The sequence below is a fragment of the Enoplosus armatus genome, chromosome 6 (assembly GCF_043641665.1).
Source record: "Enoplosus armatus isolate fEnoArm2 chromosome 6, fEnoArm2.hap1, whole genome shotgun sequence".
In the NCBI taxonomy this organism is placed as follows: Eukaryota; Metazoa; Chordata; class Actinopteri; order Centrarchiformes; family Enoplosidae; genus Enoplosus; species Enoplosus armatus.
In genome coordinates, this window is record NC_092185.1 from 13,316,346 (window position 1) to 13,328,651 (window position 12,306).

General features: G+C 38.8%; 1 protein-coding gene across 1 annotated transcript in view; it reads right to left on the reverse strand.

The window, feature by feature from the left end:
* Window positions 1–6,004, reverse strand: part of LOC139286592 (tumor protein p53-inducible protein 11-like) — a 28,748-nt gene extending 22,744 nt beyond the window's left edge. The window contains exons 1-2 of the mRNA XM_070907458.1: window positions 5,938–6,004; window positions 2,205–2,318 (exon numbers count right to left, since the gene is read on the reverse strand). The gene's annotated coding sequence lies outside the window, so the exon portion shown is untranslated. The remainder of the gene's footprint in view (window positions 1–2,204; window positions 2,319–5,937) is intronic.
* Window positions 6,005–12,306: the final 6,302 nt, after the last annotated feature.

Sequence of the window (12,306 nt, forward strand, 5' to 3'; positions counted from 1 at the left end):
TAAACACAAAAATTGTATGTGATGGATGAAATTTCTTAAGGCAGGGTTTCCCCCAAGAGTTTAGTCGAGATGGTAAGCAAACCTCAGCCTGGTGTCTTATCTGCACTGCAGCAGTGAGTTTGTTTCTCAAACATCAGCACATTGTGACCAATTGGGGTTTCTGTCTCTACTTTTTCCCAATTTGTGAAAACTTAAAAATGTTTTTTACCTCCAACATTACGAAATGCTGCTCTGATTAATTTAGTTTTACAGACATATACATCACAACTCAAGTTAATGTGTTAGAATGAAAGAAGTGAGTACAGATTGGAGGCTATTGTGTGGCACTGGATGAAATGAGAGTCAAATAGTATTTCACTCAGTGGGACATTTAAAACTGCATGATGTTTTGATCATTAACGTCTGTCTTTAACAAAGCCAGTCTTGTAGAGCCTCTGTGTTACAGTTGCTGCTTGAGCTCTAGTACTGAGAAAAGGAAGTCGGAGTTCAAAACAAAAATGTCACATTAGGACAGGAATTAGATTTTTCCTGGCAGTGTCAAGCAAAAGTGTTTGTGGATCTGACACACCTACACAGACATAACTGCTATGTGTGAGTGTGTGCATGTCTAATATGTGTTGTGTGCAGGGCAGGGCTTGGTTGGCATCGAGGCTAAATTATATTTCACCCTGAATTTCAATAATTTTGCACAACAAGGGTCTTGGTTGTTAGCATTCATTTGCATACATCGGCATTGAATATGCGTCATCCTTCAGGAAGTGTGATTTATTACTACTTCATTTGTACAATATGTCATTATCTATTATGTTTAAAATTAAATAAAAAAACAAATATGCTTCTCTCAACATGAATATAGTTCAGATATGGGAAAGTCCAATGTTTATTCAGAATGTATGTGGTGGAGGTATGGGTGACATTTTGTATTGGAACCACCAGCATCGTCACTCTGCGCAGCATGTCAAGTGTGAAAGGGTATAAAACAAGAACTCCTGTCGTTGAGTTACCATGTCTGAATTCTGTTAATTACATACAGAACAGTATACACAGTTTAAATGCAGTATAGTTAAAGCAACTCACTGTGGATGTTGTTGAAGAATTTGGACATGGTCTAATTTCAGCTTTTACCATGAAATCGTATGCAGGCTGGTTGTCATTTATAAAAAATAATATACTCAAAATGAGAGGAGGAATAATCAATTCACTTGTGTTTCTTGGAAGGAAACCTTTATACTCTGCCATGGTACAGGACTGGGCACCACTGGTGAGACCACTGGTAACCAGTCTGGCCAGTTATATTGGTGCGACTCCACTTTTGAATGTTTGCCTGTTTTCTTAGTCTTCTATGATAGCACATTGATTATATTTAGGTTTTAGACTTTTGGTCGCATCAACTTGGAAAATGTTGCAAGACATTTTCTAGTCCAAACGATGAATCGAGAAAATAATCGACATATTAATGCAAAATGAAAATAATCATTAGTTGTACTTTTCAGACATTACCCAAACCAGTAATTTTCTGTTACAGTGAAACTACTTTAGTGAAGCAACCTCCAGATGAACCCGGCAAGTTAAGTGATCCATAATGCAGAACATGAGCAACAATTGTCAGTTTAGTGGGAGCCAAATGTTCAGTGATTAACTGTTCTAGTGTCTAAATGGAATCAGTGAGTAAATGAAAAAGACAGAACGCCTGTAGGATGGGGATTAAGCAACCTGCTTAGGGATGGTTCTGAGGTGATAGGGTGAGCCTATGGAGAGATAAAGCTGCCGCCTCAATTCGTAACATTTACTAGCTGAGATATTTCCATTTCTTTCAACATACTGTAAGAGTTGAGCCCTTCTAGTGAAAGGTTGCCAGGAGGTCAGTTAACCAGACCTATTATGCAAGTGTTGAAAATGTTAGACGTGATGTATGAGTGCTGCTGAGGAGAACTGAAAGGTGACTTTGTCCAAATGGCAAGGGGGAAATGTGAAACCATGTTTAAAAAACTCAAAGCACACCCACACAAGCAGCCAAAACAATAACAATGCTCCACTGTGAGCATGAATACATACAGACTCGTAACGTAGCTCTCTGAACAGCTGACCAGCACAGCCGAGCATATTCCTCATTTTGACTGACTGCAGGCCTTTTACTACAGACATATCAATTACTAAACAACTAAATATCAGTGAAGTGAAACAGAAACAAAACTTTTACTTACTGAATGCAGATATTATGAGATGTGGAGTTCACACCTTACTCCTTACTCCAAACCCTAATCGAAGACAATGATGCTGCTGCTGCCGAATGTCCTGTGGGGTCCCCTAAAGTTTACCTGTCAATTGAAAATTATACCAAACATTTTAAAATGAAAAATGTCTTTTTTTTTTCTTTAAAATGTCTTCAGCAACTTACAAACACCAGAGCAGTCCCATAAAAGAAACGGAAATATATTTTGAGCAATCAAAAGAGGATGGAAGAAAGTCAAACAAAAGATGGCAGCACATGTTGTACAACATTACAATATGAATTAAGGGCTTATCAAAGATAATGAATCCAAAATGAGATTTTGCTGAGTTTATGCGGACAGCTGGAACTGCCTGAAGGAAATTACTTGCCAAATATACACAGAAATGGTCCACAGTGTTTTGCCACCACTCAACAATGGAATTGCTTTTCTGTCTTCCCCAGATGTAATAAATGAGTTGGGCAGCCTATCACCACCATAAAACAGCAAAGTTTGAAAAGCAACATATGGTCTTAGCGTCTCTAATCTTGTCCACTGGAAATAAACAGAAGCACATCTGCTGTAGGGCCTATGGCTGACCCACTGTCACACCAGACAGTAGGAAATTAAAAGATGCCAGGAGGAAAGCCATCCTCATTGGCGGAAGAATATTGCTGCTACACAGTAGTCCCTAGAGACAGACCAGAAGTCAGTACAGAAAGATTAAGCTAAATATAGCAAACCACCATTTTGCTGAGGTAAATCATATTTGTTGCTATTTTCAAAATAAATCTAAAGAGACAATTACCAAAACAGCAGTAGAAGAGATCCACATTTAGAGCTGTGATTGTAAAAGAAATACACCATCTACCCATTCTCTGAGTATCAAAAACAGACAGAGTAATAATAAACAAAGTCTTGAGGCAAAGATCCATGTTTAGAGAAAAATCCCTATGTGCTTCTCTGCCTCAGGCCGCATAAATGCTACCCTCACACTTTCAATGGCCTTCAAATGTACATGTACATTTTAGGCCAGCTAAAAATTACAATTATAATAGTTACAGTTAGTTGTGTCATTGCTGGATTGTGTTGTGAACGGAAGTGTTAATTAATCACTGAGGGGTTAAATCAAAAAAGGGGTCACCATCTGCTTTGCCTACCCAGCATGCAGCATGCTAAGAGTGTGTGAAGGACCTGTGGGACTGCCCAGTGCTGTACTCGATGGCGTTGCCTGCCTCAGTGCCTCTTCACAAAAACTACACAGAGACACATAACCATCTACATATGCTGCTGATTAACTCTCCAAGGATCATTTCAGCCTAACAGCCAAGCTCCGCCAAGACCTGGTTAACCCTCTGTCCAGTCTGGTGGAGTGCATGGGGGCACATTCAAAACTTGCAAAGAGAAAGAACTCTTATTTTTCCACTCAGTTTTGTAGTAAATATAGTACTACTTCCACCCCTGCAGTGAATCTGCTCCCTTGAATAGGGAGGTCTTAATACAATCCATTGGTCAGACAAGTATTAAGTACAGTTGTAAGACAACGTGTACCACTTCTAAGTGACACAGAGAGCTGTGCTGTTGTTCTGCATGAGAGCCATTAGTGAGAAGAGCTTGCAACAAATGCTGAACGAGTCTTTGAGGGTTGGCTGAGGTGACAATATCCTGCAGTCACAGGCATCCATGGAAAAAGAAAACAGTCCAAAAGGTTAACATCAGGCCAGATCTGACCCATTTACCAAAGCCACTACTGCATTCAGAAGGTAGAGTGTTACTATTTTAACAGAGAAAATGCCTAATGGTTTGACCATGCTTTGGTTAAAAGGACAGAGATTCTGATGAACACGTACCTCAGCCAGAAAAATTGCTGATGGCTACATCAGCACAGCCACGCTATCTTCAACAGACATCCACTGCTGCCCACTCGACATCAATTTTATTAATTTTCCACAAAGCTGAAAACTTTGTCACCATGGGCACAAAGAACAGAGAAGGAAGCCCTGTTTCATCTTTCCTATTTCCTCGGCCAATTAGAATCCCCCGCCCGCCCACAGAGCCTGGATGACATGTTGATTCCTGATCACAGGGCGATTACAGAGAAACTGTGCGAATGCTGCCATGGGAATGAGGCTTGATTCATGAAAAAGAAAAACCAAATAAGCAATTTACAAGGCTTCGTGCTGAGGGGTAAAATCCCTCATTTGTCTCCTTATTCGACGTCGCATATAAGGAATGTAACAGCCACCATGTCGCTTCCCTCATGTTACTGTCTTCTATTTGACCCAAACCAGCATTTTGGGTTAGGTCTTGTTGTGTGTTGAAAATGTTTGTAGCATTACAAACGTGGGCATGTTGATGCACAGTCATGCATTAAGCAGTGGTGTCATTTTGAGGGAAAAATACAACTGTTCATTGTCTGTTCTTCGTTCTACAACACACAAACAAATATAAAAGTTGGAGGCTGGAAAATAAATTAAGCTTACATTTCAGTAATCCAATAAACAATCCTCACGGGAAATAGGATTGAGACTTTCCCTGCAGACTGCTAAACAGTATGACTGTATGTTCCGAGAGTGCTGCAGCATTGCTAAACTGCACTTGGGACAAGTCTTGACACACCAAACACTAACCTGAACTGTTAGGTGTTAAACAGACTGTCACTGGCTGATCTATCACTCCCAAGAATCTCTCCAACACACATCACTATCACAATTTCAAGGGGAAAGTATGAATTTGAAATGTGTACACTGATACAAACTCCTCTCATTTTTATATAAACATTACAGCTAATGTGTATGTCTCCTCTGAACACAGCTGGTGCATTGGCATTTTTTTTTCATGAAATCATTTTAAGTGCTGCTCAAATTGGGCAATTTCTATCATTGAAGTATGAAATATCCAGACATTAGTGTGTTTTTTTGTCTTTCACCGCCCCACCACACCAGTTAGTCCATTTTCACCTGTTAACTCTGCCTCCTCCTTTAGAAAACTTAACATTTATTCAACATGTTAACCTATTTTAAAACATAAAACCTACAATTTATTAATTAAATTGTAAAAACTGTCGGGGGGGGGGGGGCTGAGTTTGGGGTTGATCAAACTCATCAGGACAGACAATGAAAACACTAACCTCTGTTATGTTTAATAATGACAGCACATTTTTCAGGCTTTTAACTGGGTAACAATTAGTTGCTCGCCAACGTTAACCTTTGGCTGCTAAATAACTTCACATTTACTGGGTGGGGTGTAGCAGCGCAGCCGTTAATACGGTCATGGAGCTAAACGATAAAAACAACCAGACAATAAATGAATGGGTTTATCTTCTTATGAAGATAGGCGTTTAGCGTAACGTTCATTGTATGTTTTTTTTTCTTTTACGGTTTATTTGACAGAGCTGTCCACCACGCTCAACTTCACTTGCCCAGCTTTTGAAATGTTACCCGTACTAACAAAATCCACATGAACTAGTTACTTCTACAACAAAACAACTTGACCGCCAAATGAAATAAAATATCTCTTACACAAACAGTCGATAAGCTCGTCCAATCACGAGCTCATCGAAATGACTTATATTTTAGCTAGCAGTTCATGTTAACTTAACTGTCCAAGACGTTGACAGATACAAAACATAGCTTGAAGCTTCTTAAAGTAAAACTGTAACGTTAGTTCGTGAGAAAGACAGTGGTGAAGATATTTTTTAAAAGCGCAGAAAATACGTGTAACTTACAGAGGGGAAGCGGAGCGGTCTCCGGTGTTTGCTTCTGGGAGTAACGTTAGCCGTTATTACGGTGGGTGGGCAGAGTGTTTAGTGTGGAGGAACATCGCAGAGCTCCGTGCTTTCACAAACCCCGGAGCAGCAAACAATCCAAGGCTGCTGGACATTACCGTAATAACACGTGCTCACATGAAAGCGCGCATTGGATTGTCTCTACCGTAATACATAGACTGGCACGAGAGGGTAAATGTGGTCCTGCATTAAAACTCTTACTTAAATAAAAGTACAAAAGTATTAGCACAAAAATATACTTAAAGTATCCAGTGGTTGAAAGTAACTATTTACAGTTACTCAACTACTGTTCTTAAGAACAATTTCGAGGTACTTTTATTTTCAAGTTTTACTCCTTTACATCCATTTGACAGCTTTAGTTACTAGTTACTGTATAGATTAAGATTTTACAAACAAAACAAATATCAATTTATAAAATATGATACTACGCTATTGATTAAACTATACAACAGTACATAAAGTAGTTGCAGCTGTAACATTCAAATGCTGCTTATGTGTTAAAGCATCAGTAATGATAGTCTAATAATGTGATACATATATAATAATATAACTCTCTGAAAGGGGCCATTCTGCCCAAAAAGTAATTTTACTTTAATACTTTAAATACATTTGGCTGTTAGTAATTTTGTACTTTTACTTAAGTGAAATCTTGAATGTAGGACTTTTACTTGTAACAGTATTTTTACAAAGCTATAGTGCTACTTTTACTTAAATAAAATATATGACTACTACCAAGGAAAGTATCAAAAACAAAAGTACTCCTGCGAGATAGCCCATTTTAGAATAATATATATTATATTACTAGATTATTATTAATGATGCATTAATATGTACATCACTTTAATGTTGCAGCTGGTAAAGGTGGGGCTCATTTTAATTACTTTATATACTGCTGGGTGGTTTAATCAAAATAATATATCATAATTTATTAGTTGATTTTTGCATTAATAATCTAAATCTGAAAAGTAACTCGTAACTAAAGCTATCAAATAATTGTAGTGATTTATCTCGTGACGGGGCCTGACCCCTGGGTTGGAAACCACTAAAATAAACTACCTAACATATATGTATACAGACATGTATACATGCACATACTGTCACACAACCACCCAGTAATCTATTACATTACCCAGTCAATATTTTTCCTTTGCTCTATTTGTATTTGTTTACAATTTACAGAAAGACTTGACTTGTAAAAAGACATTGTATGTTGTTGGTCATTTTTTAAATATATATTTATATATACAAACATTTATTTCACCTACTTGTATGTACATAGTAGTTCTGTTTATTTTTACCTATCTTTGTTCAGGTTTGTTGTCCTTGTTTTCAGCGGTATGTGTGCTTCTATCTTCCTGTAAATTGTTCCGTGTTTAACATTGAGAACAACTTAAAACCAGGGTCAGATTCCTTGTATTCCTTGTACGCCTACTTGGCCAGTAAAGCTGATTCTGAAGTAGGTTTCTGAGTATTTTTACATTGTTGTATTGGTACTTTTAGTTAAGTAAAATTTCTAAATACTCATCCACCACTATTGTACAGTGAAAACAAATGTCTCAATACAACAAATGCATGTTAATTCTGAACTACTGTTGTATGCTCCTGTTTAACAGCATGTCATGTACCTCACTTAGGATATTCCTTCTTACTCTGCACAAACATATTTTGACATGACGCAACCATCCCCTCATGTCTCATGTTGTAATGTCTTCATAGGCAGCATGTTGCCTTGGTCCTCCCTTTTTCTCCTCTTCTGTGTCCACCTTTTCCTCTGACCAATCCGTGACACACTGAGTAGTCTATGAGTGGCCAGTTGTTCCTCTCTGTCATCTCTGATATGTGTTTCAGAGTTGCATCTGTAGATTCATTCATTATCAATACTTTTTATGGCAAAACCACATTACTGAAACTTATGAAACATTTATATTTGAAAGGTGTTGATATTAAAGGATACGTTCACATTTTTCAAGTCTTAAAACAGGTCAGGTGCCCATATGTACACTGAAACCGGTTTTGCTTGCTGCAACAGAAAGAGAATTATAGAATTTGTCCCCCATCATTTATATTGAAATTGCTTATTGAAAGGATCTGTGTAGGGCCAGTGTGAACAGGGGAGGTGATTACAGCAAGCAAAACCTCTTTCAATGTACACGAGGACTTTAAGACAGACTTGAAAAATAGTGAACCTATCCTTACATAGGAAATATTTTTGTGAAGTTTTACACAATGAATATGATGAACAAAATATGACAGCAATGTGAGAAAATGAGCTGTGGATTTTAAGAATTTAACACAGTGGCAGGCATCAATCACTGAGTAATCTTCTTCTACACAAAGGTGATGGCTTTAATGTGTTATTCCCTGTCAAAAATATACAATGGCTCTGAGGTACAAAACATCCTGTACATACCTGTGTGTATATATATATAGATTTCTGTGCATACCTGTGCATATATAGATTAATTGTATACTTATATACTGTATTCTCGATTCTCATTTAAGCCAATCCAATGAAGCACCTTTAAAGCATATATTACCAGGCACTATTATTGAGAGTTATGGTCCTTGTTCTTTCTTTTTATCTATCTATGTATTCAGAAAACAAACGAACAGTTGGTGGAATAAGCTGCTCCTGCGTCCTGAACATCTGCCTGGTATTTCATCATCAGGCCTTTCTTAATTTTGCAGAACAGTTACAGTTTAACAGCCTCCTATTTCCACATTTTGTTTTCAGAGCCTGAGTGGAAAAAGGCAAGGGTTTTTTTTGGATTAAAGTGTCTTTGTAACAGCATCAAGGATCCCCGTGCAGGTGCTAATAAAACAAGCTCCTCAGCTTCGAGCAGAGGTGCTGAATTAGTGTTGGAGGAAGGACCTCTGAGGATTTGCTGGCAGAAGCAGAATGAATAGTGTGGGAGGGGAAAGGTTCACGGAGGCTGGCAGCAGGATGGAGTAGCACACATTAAATAGAACAGCTTTATGGTAACACGCTGTACACACATTCCTGAAAGGATCTTTGAAAGAACAGACTCACTGACACAAAACAGACTCAACAGAGTGATCAGGTGTGATGTAGATGTTACAGTAATATCTCCAAGTATTCATAATATAGCCAAGTCTAGGTATTACCAAGGAAGTCCACTTCCAGTAATAGTTTACATTTATACTTTTAAATGTCTATTTTTACACACCAGACGGGCCATGCTGTTAATTATCAATCTCAGTCATGGGAATAACCTATGAAAGGATATGTACATCTGAAATCTGGACATGGTCATGTTTCAGTAGCATTTTCACCTGCATGATTACGACACCCATCCTTTAGTGGTTTATCAGGATATTGGATATTCAAGGGAAACAGTGACATTTGAGAGGGGCGGATAATGGCAGTGGGTGGATGTCGCAGATGAATGGCAGGCAGGGGGCAATTTGGTGAGAGATAGGAAGGGTAGGAGGTTGGGTAGACTGGCATGAGAAGAGCAAGGATATGTGGACACATTCTGAGGGAGAAGACATTCATTCAACCTGTAGTTATACAGGGTGGTCCTATAAGATCAGCTCACTCTCTTTCGCATGGAAACCCTGTGCAACAGTTAAACAAACATAAAGCTTACAAGACTGCAAATGAAGAATGAGGATAACATGGAGAAATGGTAAAAAAAAAGAAAAAGAAAAAAGGAAGAGAGGCAAAACACATGGCCTGTTTTCCTGGAAGTGCTTCATAAATGTATACTGAGGAGTGCAGGTCTCTTCTGACTGACAGAGATGGCCGACATACATACATACATTCCTGTACAAGTCACAGTGGCGAGCTCTAAAAATTCTCCTGATGTGAGTCAGAGTGCTGTGATACAAAACATCTAAAGACTGAAGTGTTGATGGTGGAGCGGGCATGTGAATTATATCAAGATTATTATGGTTCGGGAGGAAAGACACGAGGGGTTGAGACAGTAATGTTTTCACTTTCATTTTGTTTATTTTGACATTTTTCAATTCGTAACCATATTCAGCCTGCAGACACAGCAACGTGCACATGTGCTGTTTGAGCAATGAACGAGAAAATATGGGCCTCTAAGAAAGGGGCTGGTATGTGGGAGGCATGTGTGCTTTGTCTTCACCCACACTGAAACCTGTCAAACAAACAACGCTCTTCTTCCACCCCCAACCTGCAGCAACCAATCGGGTTTCAGTATCACAAAACTCAATTTTTTGCTTCTTGCCCAGTCTTTCTCAAATGAGATTGTCTGGAACAAGGTGCTTGATTACTGTGGATGAAGAGAGCTATTAAAACCTCACGTACTCTCATAGGTTTGAGATCCGAGTGACTTTTGTCTTGTCGTTAACCTTTTCCAAATAATACAAATGATTGTCCTTTCAGATTCTTTATGAGAAGTCGCAGATCAACTCCACCTTGGTATCACCAAGGTCTTGTTATCAGCTCCCTTACAGACATCCAAACCTCTTCAGCTAATCGTGTTAGACAGCCCTCTAGGCATTAGTCTTAAATTCTCCTGCTGTGCTTCATCTCACTTCATGTCTAATGATTCCAGGGTGTTTTTAAAGCATGAGCTATCTCTCGCACATGGTAATCATATGGCCTTATAAATGTATTAAAAATCTTATCCCTTTAATCCTCCCTTGCCTCAAGAAAGCAGGATATGCAGTTTAAGTGCAAGATTGTGATATTTGTTTCATTTTAAGGAATGGATTATTTAGGCTTGTAGCCAGCGGGCTGAGAAAACTGAAACCAGTCATCACAACAGGAAGACTGTGGGAAATCGAGGACAGGACAGTGACTTCCTGGAAAAGAGCAAGAATCAGCCAATACTGTCCACGGCCAATAATGCCAGGTGAAAGGATGTGTTGAAGCAGACACTATACAACAGGAAGAAGACAGGTGAAGTCCCCCGGGGGATAAAGCTTTCTGTTCTCTAGAGGAAACATTGTCCAAAATGGTTGATATCCATAAAGTTCACTTTATCAAGAGTACAACAGCCCCCTTCTGTCACATGTCAATACAAAGGTGGTGGTTGGAGAGATGGAGTGGGGAGGAGGGTGCATGACGAGCAGCCGTCAGCTGAGGTCTGGCTGTTAATTTATCAGTAAGAATCTCCAGTGAGGCGCAGCTTTAGCCCAACAGTTGTTCGAAATTGGAAGGAGGCAAAGGTCAAGTACTATTTAAAAGCAGTCCACTCTCCCCTCCACTCTGTCTGCATGCAGGCTTATTGACCCTCCTCCACCAGACTGGACAAATGTACAGCCTGTTAATCATTCCCTTGGCTCATCATTTACTTTGAGATTAATCATTATTTTCTCTATCCGATGCTGGAGAGAATTAGAGAACTCACAAATCCAATAATAATTAGGACACAAACTGAATTACCTTTCCACTGAATAACTTCCACAAAAAGTGAATCATAAGAGACAAGAAAACAGAGCAATGTCTTTGTGGTACACAATCGAGGCGTTACACTTTATAGGTCTAAAGAGGTCTGCATCCTAAACACTGCATACAGATTACATAGTTGGGTATATTCAAAAACATTAAACAAATGGAAATAGTCTTTTGATATGAAGGAGCTCTCAGAGGCTTTGGCACATTGTGCTGCTACGTGGGATCCAACTAAATATTTAGCACCTAAGCTGCTCTTCTTATGGGCACAATGGTGTCCCTTCTTTCAAGTATAATTAAATTTCATCTTTGCCTCAGCCAAGGGCTATTTTGAGAACCTGGTTCTTATTTAATCCAAGCAGGAGAAAATCATTAACGCAAACAAAGGCTTAATTCAGATTTTTACCTCACAGCTTTGACATGAGGCAGAGTAGTTGACTCAAAAGGAGCCAAATCAGATTTTATATGACGCATGAAACATAAACGTTTCACGAGCTCAAAGATGTCCCAGGGGTTCCCATGTAGGAAAATGTAAGCTTTAATATAAGGTGCCAACAGGTCTCAGCTAGAGCAAATGCAAATAACTTCATTAAAAGCAGATTAATTCTAATTAATTCTGGTTTGACATTAAAAGAGGTGTTGACTGCGACATCAGCTGACTGGATGCACAAAACAAAACTGTAACACCAACAGCGTTTGAACCTTTTAAACCAATAGATGCAAGTGTAATTGATCAAAACTACTCCTATAAACAACCACATCTATTTGATATAATACTGCAGATGATATAAATCCAGGGCTGCACAGGATTTCCCTCTGGATCAACACAATCTTCACCCTCTAGCATGAATGTATGACTCCCTGCACGCGGCTGCATATGCTATATTTCATCATTAAGGAATAAAGCTGATCAATGTAAG